The sequence below is a fragment of the Cygnus olor genome, chromosome 1 (assembly GCF_009769625.2).
Source record: "Cygnus olor isolate bCygOlo1 chromosome 1, bCygOlo1.pri.v2, whole genome shotgun sequence".
NCBI lineage: Eukaryota > Metazoa > Chordata > Aves > Anseriformes > Anatidae > Cygnus > Cygnus olor.
In genome coordinates this window covers 143,226,632-143,244,352 of record NC_049169.1, presented here as the reverse complement: position 1 = coordinate 143,244,352, position 17,721 = coordinate 143,226,632, and positions in this window count along the sequence as shown.

Here is a 17,721-nt window from a genome sequence, read left to right as displayed (position 1 = left end):
ATTTGACCTAATACTAATGACTGGGTCTATTCTCGGTTTTCAATCACCAACCCGTTAACATTTAAATGTATGTGACGTGAGTTGTTTCTCACAAGCATCCACGTGGTGTTTTCCTCTTGGCCTGCTGGAGGGGTTTCTGCAGAGCTCGCCACCACAGTATCGTTCTGCTCTCCTGGGGTTTTAGCCATGGTTGGTGAGGTCCCTAGCTGGCAGGGCACATTGTGAAGCAACTTTAATTGCAGCTCATTTACTTTATATCAATACCAATAAGCCTCGATGGTTCTTTCTCAGATCAATCAACCAACAGCCCGTGTCCTTTCCCCACACCCCACAAAGCAGTAGGTTCATTGACCATGGGAGTTTGCCTGCAGGCCACAGGGAAACCTGCAGAGAGCTGGAGGTCCTCTGCCTCTGCAGCCCCGCTCCCCCCCCCCCCCCCCAAATCCCCCAAATCCCTGTCAGCACAGCCGTAGCCAGCTGCCGATGCCAGAGCTCCTGTGGGAGGAAGGCTTCACGCTGCCGTGGGAGGGCGGGCGAGCAAAACGATAACGGGGAGTGGCTGCATTCTCCCCATTCCTGCCCCAAACCTCCCAGTCACCGGGCCCTCCCCACCAAAATACCCACGGGAGGGGAATTCCTGGGAGGTAGCCAGGCTGGAGGGAATGAATTGTGCCTTGAGTCTCGATGGTACTGTTTATGGAGACCTAAAGAGCTGGCCCCCACGCTGTTCTTTACCAGGTGCAGGACATCACTGGCACTTTTTTTTTTTCTTTTTTTTACTAGGAGATAAGTAAAAATAAGTCCCCCATCACACTTTTAACAGTGCTTATTTGGGGTCACGAGCTCCGAATAGTGGTGGTTGACAGTCTGGGTGTTTGGTTGCTCAGAAATTTCCAAGTATCTCCATGTGGAAACCCAGAAACTGCATTAGCTCATCATTAGAGCATTGATGTTTTAACCCCTTGCAGCAGGGTTTTGAGGCTCAACAAATGTTCGTGAAGCACTTTGACATCCACAAAGGGAAAGCATTGAAGGAATGGTAACGCTGTGTTTCTTCAAGTGCTTTTGAATAGCCTAGGTCTGAAGAAGGAACAGAAAGCAGGGCCAGAAGGGACTGTGGTGGGAGTCATCTGAGATCTCTACCACCACCTGGCCACCCTCTAGCCCAACATTTCACTTTCTGCCTCAACATGTGGTGCAGAAATGAAGTCAGCTTCATGCTCTTCCGCCAAAGCCGAGCCTATGGAGAGCACCGATTACAGTGAAAAAATTGAACTATGCTTGCAGGGGAACCCCTTCTGCTTTTTGATGTGCTGGAGCCAGGAAGTCACTAAGTGAATGCAGCCCTCTGAGTGGTGATGCCTCTGAAAAGCAAAATCCATCCCGGTTTTGAGAACAACACGTTCAGCTCCACTGGCCAGGCTAACAGAAGGGTAAGTTATTTTTCCCACAATTTGGCTAAAAGTGGCCTAACTATGACCATTACTTTATCAGAGTTGTTACCTTTGCAGTTGTAAACAAGAAAGCCTTGCCAGTTTTCCACTCAATGGGAAAATTCTGTGTGCTTTGATAGCAATACACCAGGGACAGCACATAATGGAAATGCTATCACGGAGTGCCAGCTCAGAAACAGAGGAAAATGGCTGAAGAATTAACTCACAACAGACTTTTTTCTTTTTCTTTCTTTTTTTTTCTTTTTTTCTTCTTTTTCTTTTTCTTTTTTTTTCTTTTTTTCTTCTTTTTCTTTTTTCTTTTTCTTTTTCTTTTTCTTTTTCTTTTTCTTTTTCTTTTTCTTTTTCTTTTTCTTTTTCTTTTTCTTTTTCTTTTTCTTTTTCTTTTCCTTTTCCTTTTCCTTTTCTTTTTGCTTTTCCTTTTCCTTTTTCAAAGAGCCTGCCCTGTTCAGAGCTGTATTTTGGTCCTAATTCTTTTCCTGCAGCAGTGCAAAGCCATGTGTTCAGCCCAAATACACCGAGTCCTCTTTAATTCAGATTAATTATTTGCTGACCAAAAACAATTGGTTATCTGAAACAAATGAAAACTTTACTCTAGACATTTGTGGTTTCCCTAGGGCTAATTTCTAGATTAAATTGTAAATGTTTATACTGTGGGATGAAAAGTTTATTTGAAGCTAGGAGGGAACGTATCCAGTACGGACATATCCCCCAGCAGCCGCCATCTAGGCCGTATGTCACTACTTGGACAGCTGCCTACATTCAGGAAAATGCTCGTTCATCTTTTTTTAATAAAGTTGTACCAACATTCGTCACACGTCGGAGCCTCGGTGCGAGGCTGTGGATGCAGCCACCGAAATGCTCGGCTCAGAAGAAAGGGGAGAGGGCTGGTGTCTCCGTCCCCCTGGTTCATCATCCTAACTGTTCCTCACTGACTCATTTGTGAGGCGTAAAACTGCACGGGGTTTGCTGCTGTTTGTTTTGTTTTCTTCCAGGCTGTTGAACAGAAGTGGTTCAAGTGCAGAGCCAACACACGAGCACCAGCGTCACTGCAAGATGCCGAGTGGGACCATGCGGTGGCCATGGGTGGGATCTCTGGCTTTGGGGTCACCAAGCGGTTATTTGGCTCCCCAGGACTTGTGAAACCAAGTCCTTGGAGCAAAGGGTGACAGTAAGGATGTCCTCAGCCAGCACTGTCTGCAGGCAGCTCCTGGAGGCACAGGGATCTCCTGAAGATCCCACCCTTGTTCCTCCAGCCAAACTGAAGGGAGCACAGACTTGTTTTGCGGATGAGCAGACGAGCATCTTAGGATCCATCTCTGTTTTCACATGCATTTTACTGACTCTTTTCCACGTGAGGGCCTGGTGCATTAAACGATGACACCACACACCCATACTCTGGCCCCATAAATCTTGCCTTCGCCTTCAGAGACAAAGCATCAGGGACATCCTGGGCATGGAGCTGGCGGTGTCCTGGAGTCAGACAGCAAGGCGTGGATTTGGATGCTGAGTGTAGGCACCTTAATAATACACAGGTCTTTTGTTAGTCACTTAAGCCTTTCATTGGGTCCAGCCCTAAGCATGTCATTTAGCTCCATTTATGCAATCAGGAAGCCAAAGCAATGTCCTGTAGAGTCACTGCCCCCACCTTGTCCCTGCTGATTACCTGTGAGAGCATGGTAAGCAATCCTGCCCAAAAATGACTTCTATCAACTATTTCACAGCTACTGGAAAGTAAGGTGCATGCTTGTGATTTGTGACTGACTGGAGAATCAATCTTCCTATTCCCCCTAGTTTTCTTGAACATTTGGTGTGCTATTTGAGCAGCTGTCTAATTTCTTCAGATTAAATTGACAGTTGTATTTAGACAAGGAAAAATCTTGCACAAGTGTCTTATTTTACAGATTCTCGTGTATTAGGAACAAATCCTTTATGTACTTTAGGTGGAAGTGGATTTGATGAAGAAACAATAGTCTGAGCATCAGCCTTCGGGAGCAGCATTTTGTTAGCAAAAATAAAAAATACGAAAAACAGCTGTAGAGAGGGAGGTAGAGCCTATATCTGGAAATTATGGGAAGATTGCAGCCAAAGAAAAGGGAGGCTGAGGGCAGGATTAGCAAATGAATTTCCCTAACTCCTCTCCTACAAATAAGTCAGTGGAACATGGCTGACCCTAATTCTGGGAATGAGAGGAAGCAGGCGGTAACCCTACCCGCCTGCTTGCTTGCGGCTTGCTTCGCCCCCTGCAATGCCCTGACCCCACTGAGCAGGCATCCCAGCCTTGTCCCGGGTATTCAGGGAGCCCCAAAGTGCCAGAGCATCGCGTCTGCGTCCAGCTGGAAAGTCAAACTTCTCCTGCAAAGTTCATCTGTTCGCTGCTACTAGAAAAATGTTCTTCCCAGCATTCATTTTTTAGAGAAGATATATCGGCATCCAAATGCTTTGATATAACAAATGAATTTAATAACACTTCCATTCATTTACTGCTTGCTGAATGAACAATGTAATCAGTATGTCTGATAAAGGAAAGCGTTCAAGAGGGATGTTCGCACTAGGACAGACTTAGAAGAAATAGTATATATACAAGAAGCAATTTACTTTGGCTTTTCTTTTTTAGGTATGTTGCCTCCTATTCCATATGATGCAGTGCTACCATTTGGAATATAAATGATTAATCAAATATGATTACTGATTGCTGTATTCATTTTTACTGAATCTGAGGAGATAAAATATGTCTGCTATAAAACATGACCGTAAACTTCAGTTACATCTCATACAGCTCAGGCAGGCAGAGAGAGAAGACACCTCTACATTTGATATATATCCTGGAACTATGCATGTCTTATTCATACGTAGGAAAATTTGGCTTCAGGGTTAAGTGCTCACTAGTTCAGATATTAGGATGATGGACCAGGTATAAAATGTTAAACCTATTGCATAAGATGAACACATACACATTGAGAACTTGGGAGGGAAAAGGAGATCACCAGGCACAATGCAGAAGCATTCTGCAGAAGCAGCACAGAAATACCGATCTCCAAATTTCCCCTCGTTGCAACTTTTGCGGATGATTTTGGGTCTGGGCAGAGGAAGAGGCAGTGAGCACATCCGCGTGCCCCAGCACTCGCTGCTTGACAGAGCTGATGCTCACGTTAGGGATGCAGCCTGAAACACCCAGGTGAAAGGACCAAAACAAATGCTCATCTGTAGTACCAATATAACCCCTCGGTTTAGTCTGAAACACTCAGCCAAACCACAATATTTTGAGAAAGAGAGGATATTTAAGTACCCATGTCCTTCCAGCCAGTAAAACAAAACAAAATAAAATAAATGCGGCACGCAGCCGGTTATAATGGACAAACATTCCTTTTTGGAAGAATTTCCCAAGTCAACCATTAAATTCAATACACTTTCCCCTGTTTGCTCTGGGCTCCTAAAGAAAGGGTAGAACTCAGGGGAGGACAGGGTAACTGAGGAAATGAGATAAAAAAGCTACAGAAATTGAATTTCCTTGCAGAGTTATTCTTCCATAAGCTGCATAAACTTTCCTTACTTAAACAAATAGTTTGAGGCCAACAAGTTTTTACATTTCCAGTGTAACTAACAGTGGCCTTTGCCCTATGTTGTGACTGTCCAGGAATCTCAGAAAATAGCTTGTACACTTACATCCTATATAACACCTTGAGATAGACAAAATATAGGGAAGCACAAAACTCTTCCAGACGTTCTGCAAATACCAGAGCCTTATAAAAATGAAATCTACAAATGATTTTAAATATATATATAAGAAGAACCTTGGTCTTTTTGGTGACTGTACCATAAACACCTCTGTTTCTTTCAGTGTCAGTGCTTGACTGATTCTGCCTGGAGAGGCCGCATATAAGGACAAAAGGAAATAATGGGGAAAGTGTTTTGGATGCTTAGGCTAGAAAATATCAACCTGAATATCAGCTATAATAGCACTAATGCAGTATTTTCAGTATATACAGTTCTGCTCTCTCCTGGAGTTTCCCATGAGGCAGGTGTACTTTATATAGAGCTCCATTTAGGACAAAGAAATTGTGGCATACAGCAGTTAGGAGAGTTGCCTTTGATCAGAAAGCAGTTCATTATTAGACATGAAATTCACCGCAAAGCTCCTTATTCCACTGCTGCCATCCGTTGTCTTAACAGGAAGATAAATAATTCTACATTTATAAGATGAGAATTAAAATTATTTTTGCTACAAGTGATTTTTGCAGTTCAGAAGTATTCCAGAAAATAAACTCAGCCATCAATTTCTTACCTGATCTGTAATCTAAACAAATGATAATAGCCATCCCTTAACCACTAATGCCACATATGTGTTATGTAGCAGCATGGAGTCTAATAACATCAGCTCTTGACAAGCAGAGACAGATAAAGTCTTACCTCCTTGATCTACCAGAGACAGCCTTTGGAGAGTTTGTTTTTAATCTCTTTCCTCTCTATTAAATGAACAGCTCAAATCAGATGGATTGCTTTATATGTATTAATTTATTTTTTCCTCCCTGATACTCCTTTATAAAGATCTATTTTCCGTCCCTGAAAGAAAAAAAATCTAAATAAAAGCAAAGAACAAGCAGCAAAGCAGGATCTGTGATTTATTCAGTCTGGTCCCTTCCGAGGGTCCAAACAGCTGCAGTCTGCCAGGAAGGCATCTCGCAGTGCCGGAGAATCAGTTCTTCACTCAAAACTGAAGCACAGAGAATTTAGAGCCAAATTAGCTCCTTTCATTCAAAGAAAAGACAATGAATCATCACTTGTTTACACACAGTCTGTCTTACTCTGCTCTGGGTAGAGGAAGTGCTTTCACCCACACATTGCTCCGCCTGACCTGTTCTTGTTCAGATTTCATTGTCAGATGTCCTTGTCATCAACAATAACAGGAACTAAACATGGTTTTGTAGTATTTAAATTGTTTCATCCAGACCGTCAATAAAAAATAAATAAATAAAGACACCTTAAAGTTAACCTCCTCAGCAGAAAGAGGATAAAACCCATCATCCATATAGATTTTTTTCCTTCACTACTCATACTGCGCTCTGCAGTGTGGCCTTCAGCTCTGCATGGCTGGAGTTAATTACCTTTAGCAGAATTTTGCTGTCCCCTCACTTTTATTGTTCAAAGTAAACTCTTTCATCATAAATTATGACCGCCATAAACTGAACCACGGAACTAAGATGATGATTATTGCTACCACCAATAATGAAAAAAGTTATCTACCATACTGGAACAAATCCCACAGCCTTTTAAGTTTCCTGCATGAATAATCTCTTATGTGCCTGGTTTAAACCTTTACTAACATTGTCTCCTGGTTTTGAGAGCTTTCAGAGTTTGACAGGGTAGTTTTAATTTATTGCAGCCTAAAGATCTTTACAAGACCGGGAATAACAAGACTCCTTGTCTAAATGGCAGGGAAGAGACAGCTGCAGGCCCATTACCTGCTACGTTTGCAAATACTGCGCTAGCTGATGATACTCACGGGGGCTAAAGCCCCTTCCATGCTTCTGTTTTCCTTCTCCTCCCCTCCCATCATCTCTTCTCGGTGGCTGAAAACAATATTTTCAATAAAACGCTGCCATCGGAAATAAGGGAAATACAGCGGAACGAAAGGTGAATGTATATTTTTAGTGCACTGACCTGAAAACTCAAACCAAATCGAACTGACTCATTTATAGTACGAAGAGATTTATGTTATTTGTGCTGGCTGCATGCATACTTCTGCAGTCTCTCTTACCAAGAAAATACCGTCACTTGAACTGCTTGGAATAGCATCAAGTGAGTTCTGTGGTAAGAAGACACATAAGCAACAACATCACTCAGATATGAAAGCAGTCATAGTAAAAAAAAATTATTCTTACTCTATAATGAAGCATTACTTTTACTGGAAACATTGGAGAGTGTACTAGAATAAGTGGCTGTGCACCTCCCCAGATTTCTTCAATCTACCTAAATTTCTTCAATCTCACATAAAAAGGGACAAAATTGATGGGAAAATCACTTTGGGAAAATGTATGAATAAAAGTAATATTTAAATAATTCAGTTCTCTAGAATGGTCTCTGAAGTCTTTTCCCCATCATAGTGAAAAATGTAACATCCACTTGGGGCAGCCTATAGATGAGGACTGTACTAAGAGACATTTAAATCAGGATGTGATTCCAACTATTTCCAACTTCCCATGCCTCAGAGAGCACTTCTGACATGGACTGAGGTTATAGGAGGTGTAATAAATATTCAATTTATTCAAGAGCTTACACAATTTTTAGACTATTTACTACCTAGTAGCAGAACCTTTCAAAGAACAGAACTTAAAACAAGGAGAGAAACCCAGCTCTCCCACAAGATTTCCGTCTTTGCAGGATTTGTGGAAAACAGAGTACTTTGCATCAACTGAATTTTGCATCAAAATTCAGATGTAATGGACAAGGATTGGAACAGAAGAGTGTTTTTAAATAGATAATGTCCCCAGAGATACATGGTTCTTGGGACTGCAATATTCTTGCATCTGTGCTTGGGGGCAGGGCAAACCTCAAAAGCTATTCTTATGGGTCGTATCTGTGAAAAAGAGCTTCATACACATGCTTTTTTTGGAGGGGAGGGGGACATGACACAGGGGACACTGAACAAGAGATATCCACAGGGTAAAAGGTCCTTTCCCAGGTCAAGTGACAAATGCCCCATGCAACACCCACAGCACCTCCAGGGAAGAGGGGGGTCTCAAATCTCTGTTCCTTCCCCTATAGGTCCCCCCAGCACATAGGTGCCAAAAAATAAAGACCGGGCCTTCAAATGCGGTCAAACACAAGAACCACATTTTCAAAGATACATTTCTGCACAATCTTTATTAGAATTTTGTTTTCCCAAAGTATGAGGGCAACAGTGTTACAAAAATAAAGCCAGAAAGATGAATTGGAATAAAACATTTGGGTGGAAACACTGAGTTGTTGCCATGACTAAAGGGAGCTAATTTATTTACTTATACATTCTTTGTAATCTCATCTTCTCCCATGTGACTGTCAGTGACTCATAGTTTGTTTACTGATGAAGAAAACATGCTTTCTGAAATCTATAAATGGAGGCAGCTTCTCCGGACGGACCGCATTCCTCCCACGCACAAAAGAGGCTGAGCCTCCTCCACGAGGCCAGCCCCACGGACGAGGCTGAGCATCTTTGGGGTCGGCAGGGCAGGAAGAAGTGGCGAGGCACCTGCACAGGTGCTGCCCATAGGGATCACTTAGGGCAGATATTACAGCTTGGGCTTGATTTGCTTCTCCCGCAGGGTTTCCCGACCTTGGTGGTTTGGGGACTTTCTGGACAGAGAAACTGCCTAGTAATGATGCTAGGAGAGCTGTAAGACCAGCAGTTCAGAGTCAGCTCTGGTGCACTCTGCTGCTGTAGGTTCAAGCTGTAGGTTCAAGCCTCCTGCAGCCCTTCGTGGGCATGGGCTGCTTCTTAGGATCAGCCAGGTTGCGCCACATGATGTTTTGTCTGGTTGCATTAACAACCCTCCGCATGGGGCTTAACCAGAGAGAGAATTATCTGCCTCATTGGCACCATAATGCACGAGGCAAACTAGTTAGCAATCCCAAAAGAAAACAAAACAAGGAAGTGCATAGTTTCTAGTTCACAGATTTCTACAAGGATGCTCCAGCTTCCGTACCGAGGCCAGTCTGCTGTACTTCTGGGCTTGATAATATGCTGTTTCAGACACCACCACTGAGAAATGCAAAAGGGGAGATGTTTGTCATGTCTCTCCTCTCCTCTCCTCTCCTCTCCTCTCCTCTCCTCTCCTCTCCTCTCCTCTCCTCTCCTCTCCTCTCCTCTCCTCTCCTCTCCTCTCCTCTCCTCTCCTCTCCTCTCCTCTCTTTTTTCCACACACTCACATCCCCATCGTGATAAAGATGAGCAGAAATTGAAATGTAAAGATGTTCATGAGATCCTTCTTCATGTTAGCAAAACAGAAAATTTTCTGTTGTTAAAGAAAAGAACAGAAATTCATAATTGCTAACAAAGAAAGCCAGCAAGAATCACTGTGGTAATCTGCCAGCATCTTGGGAACGAAGGAGGCTTGCTTATAGGTGTGTCGTGCGAAAAGCTGCTACTTGATTGTTTGTCTTTCAAAGGGATTTGCTGGACCTGACTCCAGGAGTTGTTAACTGGCTGTGTACGTTACCAGCAGCACGGCTGAGCACGTCTCCTTCTGCCTGTCCCCAGGACACAGCCCAGTCCTCCGTTGGAGGTGACGGAGAGCCGCAGTCATTTGACGCTGTGGCTTTGCATCACTCTAGGCCTCCACTTATTAAAAAGTAACAAAACTGCTTGCAGATAAACACATGAGATCATCAACCCTCCCATTAATTAGAAGGGAGTGTTCCAATACTAGCCATAATCATCTCAAGCGGATACGGAAGACTAGCCTCGTGGTAGGACTTACTACAGCAGGAAAGCTCTTAACACCAGGAGGTAACGTTACTCATCTGGGAAACCCTGAGAGGCCTCTCAGAAAGTGAGGCTAGGCTGCTGTCTGCAGCTGGAAAACAAACGATGTGCTGTGGGCTAAGTCATGGCATGTGCCTAAGTCCACAAATTCTGTCCATTGCTTAGCTGTAGACTGGCCTTTGACAGCCCACTTCATGGTGCTGTAGCTCGGTTCCTGTAACTGTAACATAATGCAAAAAGAGAAAGCCCTGGATTCAGGAAAAAAAAAAAAAAAAAAAAAAAAGGTTGAATATACATGCCTAAGTCAAAAACCACAGCTTTGAAAGCCTCTGTCTTAGGCACCACTGATGCCTTGATTTGGCAAGTGAAGCTTTCCCCAGCCAAACCTACCGGTGTAGCTCATGCCACTGTTAAGGTCTGCTGTACTGCAGCGGTTAAATAGATTACTAGAAATATTTTTAGTTAAGATCTTAACCTGCACTAACCTTACGGGTGCTTTTGTTTCATAGAAATGAGCTGCAAAAGCAGGAAGCCCTGTCGAGCACAGCACTCCAGGAAGGACGCAGAGGGTGCCAGCAAACCTGACCGCCTCAGAGTATGGCAATTGAGTGCTTTTACGCGTGTTCATCCCTGAACCTTTGCTTACATGAAGATTCAGATGGACGTATAATTTATCTGTCTCTAACCTAAAATTCTCCAGGGTGATTGTTTAGCTTCTAAAATATTTAGATGCACACACCCACACATGGCCCATTTTGTTTTTTGAACGGGGTTTGTATAGTTGTATGCCTAATTTGTTTATGCAGCTTATGTCACTGAATATTCAGATTGTAAATGGACATGCAAATGCTTAGATACAAAGATACCAAACTCACTTTTCCTCATTTTTTTGTGAAAACAAGAGAAACATCGAATGCATTTTGTCACACAACGAGTAGACAGCAGTCTGTGCTTTTTAAAAGGAAAGTGGACACAGGAAGAAAAAAGTTCCAGTTACCCCACCACTAAATGCATTAAGCCTAAAATAAGTTGTTCTAAAAATATATGTACCAAAGCTGTAAGTGGGAACTATTCATAGTGGATGGCCACATTCTTGACCCCAGTCTGTGTTGGCTGTAAGATAACTGAAGGAATTCCCAAGTTGCATTTAGAAGTGCTACCCTATTCTAGAAACACTTGAAAATGAAGTTATGGTTACTGTAGAGAGGTACTTCTGATTTTTATTTATTCACTAATTCAAAAAAAAAAAAAATTAAATGTAATTATCATATTCCTAGAGGTTTGTTTATGTTAAACTTCACCAGGGTTTTACCAGATACCTTACATAACTCCTAGTTAAAGCTCACATAAGTTTTAAACTTGCATTAAAGGAACAGATGAAAATAATGTCACAATCAAGGTGCACAAAGAGCCTATATAAAATCATGCGGTGTTGGCATATCAGCCAGTGCCATGACTCATGTTAAACTGCATCATGAGCACCATGCCACTGGGGTACAGCTATTGCCTTTGAGAGATCTTTTGCCTTACAATGCTCTATTGCTTCATTCGTACTTCTGTAAATTTGCAGATGTCATCCTCGTGGAATTCCTGATTGAATGCCCACCCTCATCTCTGCAAACAGCCTGTCTTCTAGTTGCACTCTGCATCTCTCTCAAAGCAATCCCTTCCCTCTCCTTGGCATTTTATTTGCCCTCAGATTTTTCTCCACTTCCCCTCTGAACAACCACCTTGTGTCTCCAGAGGCTGGGAGGGAGAGCAAGTGCTTTCTCTGTTTTGCCAAAGGCCAAGACCAGAGACATCAGTTGTGATGGACTGGGGAGTCTGTGAAGTGTCTCCTTCCTCTTCTGAAGTCCATGGGACATTTAGGGTTGAGTCTGGGGGCTGCTTGTGCCAGCTGATATGCCCAGGGGGAGCTGATATCCCCACGTGGGGCTGGCAGATGTGAAACAGGACCTGCATCCTCCTGCATCAAAGCCAGGAGTTTGGGGAGCTACTGTGCTGGCTAAGTGTAGGTGCCTATACTAAGATTGGCTGACATCATTTTAGACATGACTTTTAGCTGTCAATAACTATATTGAGCTATTTGTCCATTGGGGTAAACAGTAGGAATTTTAACATTCAGCATGTGTGCAGAGACAGACATTTGGAGTCTTCATCTGCAGCTAACTCCTGCTCCAAGCTCTCAATTCAGCTGGTTAAATGGAAAAACCTGGAGCATTTTGAGATGCCTAGGACCTGTCCCCTCCTGCTTGGCCTCCAGTTCTGTGCTCCAGGGGGACATGGGTTTCCTGTGGCATATCTGTCAGTTCCCAGTGCATCTCACAAACTCTGGGGCCACCAGGCCATGTCTGCATGTGAGCAAGTGAATGAAGCCTTAAATCACTGCTGATTATAAAGGGACATTCAATATCTCTATCATGTGTAGACACTTCCCTGTTCAAACCAGCAAGCTGAATCTTTCCCCACATCCTTTTCCCCCATCTTAATGTACTTTTCATTTTCTCTGAGACACAAGAAATAATATGCAATTCTATAATACTTCCTTCAATATTATGGATGAATTCTGTCAGGGCAGTTAATCTACCAAATATTTTCTTGCATGCTTTTTTATCAACAGCTAAAATGTTGTCAATATTTCTTAAGTGCCAGCACTCCACCTTCATTTTTCTTTCTATTTAAAAAACATAAAAGTTTGAAAATAGTTCTGTATTATTCCTATTTTGTAACAATTTATTTCACTTCCATCTATAGAAAGAGGCCTGCTTCCTCTTTGGTACAGTGTTCATTTTATCTGATGTCCCTTTGGCTATCCTTAACTCATTCTGCTTTCTTGCTGTTTTTGTCTTTTCCTGTGGACTTTAATCGAGTCTGACAAGCAGTCTTTCTAAAGGCACACTGTCTGTTTCTTTCTCCATTTTGTTTTCTCTTTCATGGGGACTGCAGACAGATATGCTGCGAATGCAGTTTCTTTTAAAGTTCTCCAGCATTCCTATGAACTCATGTTTAGTTGTTTGTTCAAGTGCTCCATTGCATCGCAGTCACTAGTGTTCTTAATACCTTCCAAATTTGATTCCACACCTCTTACCTCCTGTAGTAAACATCCAATCCAAAACTTCTGGTTATCGGTGTTTGTTTCCTATACAACAGATTGTTTTGGTTTTGCTTACTTGAACTTGTTTCACTGTGAGTGACAGGATCAAACTTTCCTACTACTCTCACATACCTAATTCCCCTTCGCTGGGCAGAAACAACTCAAGGCTGACATCTTCTTTGAAACAATTCCAGCTGTGCCAAACCCAAAAAAACGAGGAACTTGTAGATCATCCTTTCGGTACACAACTATGTGATACTGTTTAAAAAAGGAGCATTGGAGGTCAAGAAATCATGGAAGTAAGTTAGCTTTTATTTGTGTTCAGGTCCTCTGAGCATACGGGCCATCCTTTTATGCTTTTCACTGCATGAGGGAGAGAAAAAGAGATAGGCAGAGGGATGAAGGAGGGAGAGAGGGAGAAAGGAGAGACAGAAAGGAAGGGGGAGAGAGATGGAGGGAGAGAGGGAGGGAGGGAGGCAGGGAGACAGGAAGGCAGGAAGGCAGGAAGGAAGGAAGGAAGGAAGGAAGGAATTTTTATGTAAAAGGAGAACTCTGACAGTGATGTTTTAAGACAACTCTTAAGAAGCTCACATTAAAGTTAAAATGATTAGCAGCACAGAGGCTCTTTATTATCTGAATCATGATGCAGCTGTGTCTGCAACTTAGAAATGCCTTGATATTTGCAGTAGCTATAAATGTCACACCACACCCACCTCTGGGGTGGGGTGGCCCCCTGGTCCTGGTATTCCCAAGCTCTGCGGTTGTCAGTCCCAGGATTGCTCAGATTCCCTCTCCTCCAGCCAGGCCCTCGCTTCCCTACCACTTGTCCCCCACACCCGTTCTTCATTTTCCTTGTTAAAAACAGCCTAACTCCACATACTCTGCCACCCCCTTTCCCGGCCTTATCACATCCACCTCTGTTAGCACCCCCTGCCCCATCGCTGTCTGCTGTGACACCGTGCTGGGCCTAGGCCGCATGCCCATGACCACCCCACCATGGCACAGCCCCATGGCCTCTCTTCTCTGCTGGGACCCCGGGTGCCACGGGGGCTGCTCCCTGCCATGGGGTTGCTGCCACGGGGAGGGTGCCAACCCCAGGGTGCCGTGCCTGAAAGCCCACGTCTGGAGGAGAGACGGAGTCCGTGCTGCAGGTGGCCTGACACAAGTGCCTCACATGCTGGAAAAGAAGGAAATTAGGGGGTTGGCAGCTATCAAAACTAGTAGAGGCTTTGTGCTGGAAGCACTGGATAGAGGTGGTATGAAGACGAAATGATAGGAAAACACCAACTTCACAAAGTAAATCAATATTGTTAATATAACTAAGACCTTCTTGAAAGGCGACGGCACAAATTTCTGACATTAGTTGTTGTCATAACAAGTGGTCCCTACTGCTCACATTTAAAAATTGACCTTTTCATCTTTCATTACTGCCATGGAGATCAATAATCTCATGCATGAGGAGAGCTACTGGTATCTGTAGGATGTCCAGAGGATTAAAAAAATAACGTTGTGGTACTTCTTGCACTGTCTGCCTGGGCACCTTTCTGTCAGTCTTCCAGAACAACCTGGGTGAATTCCTTCTACTGTGCGGAGATGGAAGATAAGACGAGAACTCATCATCATTCATGCTACATAATTAATCAGCTATGATAAAAGCTTGATGAAGCAACATTTGCAGTAATGCAGACTTTAAAAATAGATTGTATAATTCCCTCCACGTTTTCAGTCTCAGTCCACACTCATGCAGAATGCTATGCAAATGCATAATCACATCCTTTACTCCCACACACATGTACTAGTAGGAAGGCTTGCTGATACGTACAGGAATAAAACACACATTCCAATGCAAAAACATGCTTGTGTTGAGGTGTATAAATTAAACATGCTAACATTAAATATTTACATTATTTTCATTGTTCTTTTCAACTGCATATTTCTGTATGTGTTTACATACCATGCCAACATAAGATATCGCGTAAGCACAATGGTATCCATATATCAAGCTGCTGAGACATGAGATGAGCACTGCTGGTGAGGATACATTGTTCAAATGCATCTCCATTACATACAGGTGTTCAAAAGATTTTTGTCTTTCCTAGGTATATATCACCAAATAATTGGTTCCAAGGCATTTTTAGTTTCTATTTATTAGACAATACATATAGACAGGGAAAAATGAGAAAGGAAAATAAGAAACAATTAAAATAAACAAGGGAGAAAGTAAAGGGGAAAAAAGAAGTAAATAGTACTTTCAGTGAGTCTCTACATAATGAAGATTACAATGCGTACAGTCTTTCATAAATATATGTACACTGTCCTACATCTGAAATCTTTCTTTTATCTCTATATACATATACCTATAAATCCATATTTTCATTTGTGCTTGTACCTATGCACACAGGTGTGTGTATATACATGGCATATAAATACCAACCCAAGCACAAAACTTCTGCAAGGGGAAGACAGCAGTGAATCCAACCCCAAAACGCCTTACAAAACAGGGCAGCCAGCTTATGCAACCTGTGTCTGCAGCTCACCCTAGGCACAAAGGGCTGGTTCCCGGGGGATGCGCTGCTGCTGCCAGCAGTGCCTTGCAGGCAGGTTTGCTGCACAAGCAGCATCAACCGCGGCAGAGTGGGGATAAAGTCACTGAAATCGCTGACACGGCTCCTCAGCTAGAAAAAGCCCCGTGGTGGCCCAAAAAAAAAAAAAAAAGAGTCAGCCAATTTCTTTCCTCATCACATCCTAATATACACCGCTGTCATGTCTTGGAAGAAATTCAGGGCTTTCTCCTGCAAGAAATAGCAAAAAGGAGGATAAATTGCTTTATCTCTGGCAGAAGTGGAGCAGGCCTTCAGTTATATCCCCAAAGCTGCTCCAAGGAGAGGATTTCCTCGCATGTATTCAGGCAATTATTTCACACTGAATGAGGAGCAGAAACGTTTCTGCTTTATGACTGAGCCTCCCCCGGGGTCCTCTGTTGCGAATGCCTGGAGCCTGCCGTGCCTGGGGACAGGGCTGAGGGCAGGTCTGCTGTCGGCAGCCCTTTCCTCCCCCAGAGTCACGCTTCCTTCATCAGCATCAGTTTTTAGAAAGGCAATGGGCAGCCAACACTGATTCTGCATGCAGAATGACCATTTTAATTCTCAGCTCCACACAGTTTCCTTCTGAACTCCATGATATAGCTAGAGGTCAAGCACAGCCCTGGGTAACAGCAATGAGGCATTCATAAACTGAGGGACACCCGAACTTCCAGGACCGATCTAGTTATAATTTTGTACAGCAAGTTTGTTTTCCTAACTATCTGCTTACACTTATGGGCATCAGACTTTCAAATTTACTGGGGCACACCCATGGTGAATACTGTTTTCTGCAACTTTTATTATTATGGAGATTGAATCCCAGCAGAACATTAGAAGAATAAAATTGGACTTGCAAACTTTATGTCCTGAATCCACCCACATGTAATTGAAATAAATACTTGGATGGTTCATTTCCACTTAACTGAAACTCATATTGATTGTGAGGGTGACAAATATTACATAAATATATACGTATATATGTAAAGATTTGTCGATCCTTTGCATCTCTAAATGATCTTCACCTGAATTTTCACATTGATATGTAGCTTTGAAAAGTGGAATCATTTTCATTTTTACTACATTCCCATGTGAAGACTAGCTCTCAGCATGAGAGACTAGCTCTCAGCATGGATTTTTACCAGAACTACAGCATCTGACCGACTGCCACATTGCCTTTAAGTGTAATAATTAGTTTCTTGGTATATTGAAAGCACTTGGGACAGAGGTCAAGGAAGGGGAGAGAGTTGTTCTATTTTCACAGAGTGGAGGCAGAACAGATTTGGCCAACTGTGCAAAGTTACAGAGCTGACAGTATTGCCACAAGTAATTTGGGTGGGAGAGGAGCCTGCTCAGCACTTGTCCATTTCCAGGTGCTTTCTGCACCCACGTGCACAAGCTAACACCACAAAGAAACCAAGTCTTTGGTACATCACTGTGAAGAGAGTGGAAATTGTAGGGAGTTTTATTTGTAAAATGGATGAAAGATATTTCCCAAGACACAAGGCTTTGCTGAGATAAGAAGAAGCCATAAGAAAGAGACAGGAGCAGCCCGCTGAAGAGCAATGTGTTTGCTTTCAGTGACAGGGACGTGTCTGGCACAGAGGGTGCTGCCGCTTGTCTGACACCAAGGTGCCCTGTGGGAAATATAACATCGGGGGCTGGGAAAACAGGGACCATTTCTGTACAGAGAGCATCCTGTTTGTGGCACAACCACTGCAGTTAAGGGAAGAAAGGGAGACAACAAACACGGCATGTGGCAGGAGAGGAAAGAAAGCTGTATTCGGTGAAGGCTTAAAACTCAGAGACATTGGCTGGCTGAGACACCCTGCCTGTGGACATTTCTGAGCTCTCATTTCACCTTGGCTAGTTGGCGGCACACTATCACATCCCAGCACACCCACCACAGCCCTGGCACTGCCCAGGCACGGCACCCACAGAGCAGCTGGGGCTCGAGTCACGAAATGCGTGACAGTAAAAACACAGCTGAAAGAGAAAAGACAGAGGCTTAGGAAACAATTAAGCTGCTTAAAAGCTGTGTGAGACTCTTGGGGGAAAACAAACGAAAAAGAGTTCTTACAGCTCTCAGCAGGGGAGCGGGGAGAGGTTTGCGCAGCTCTTTCTCGCAGTGCTGTT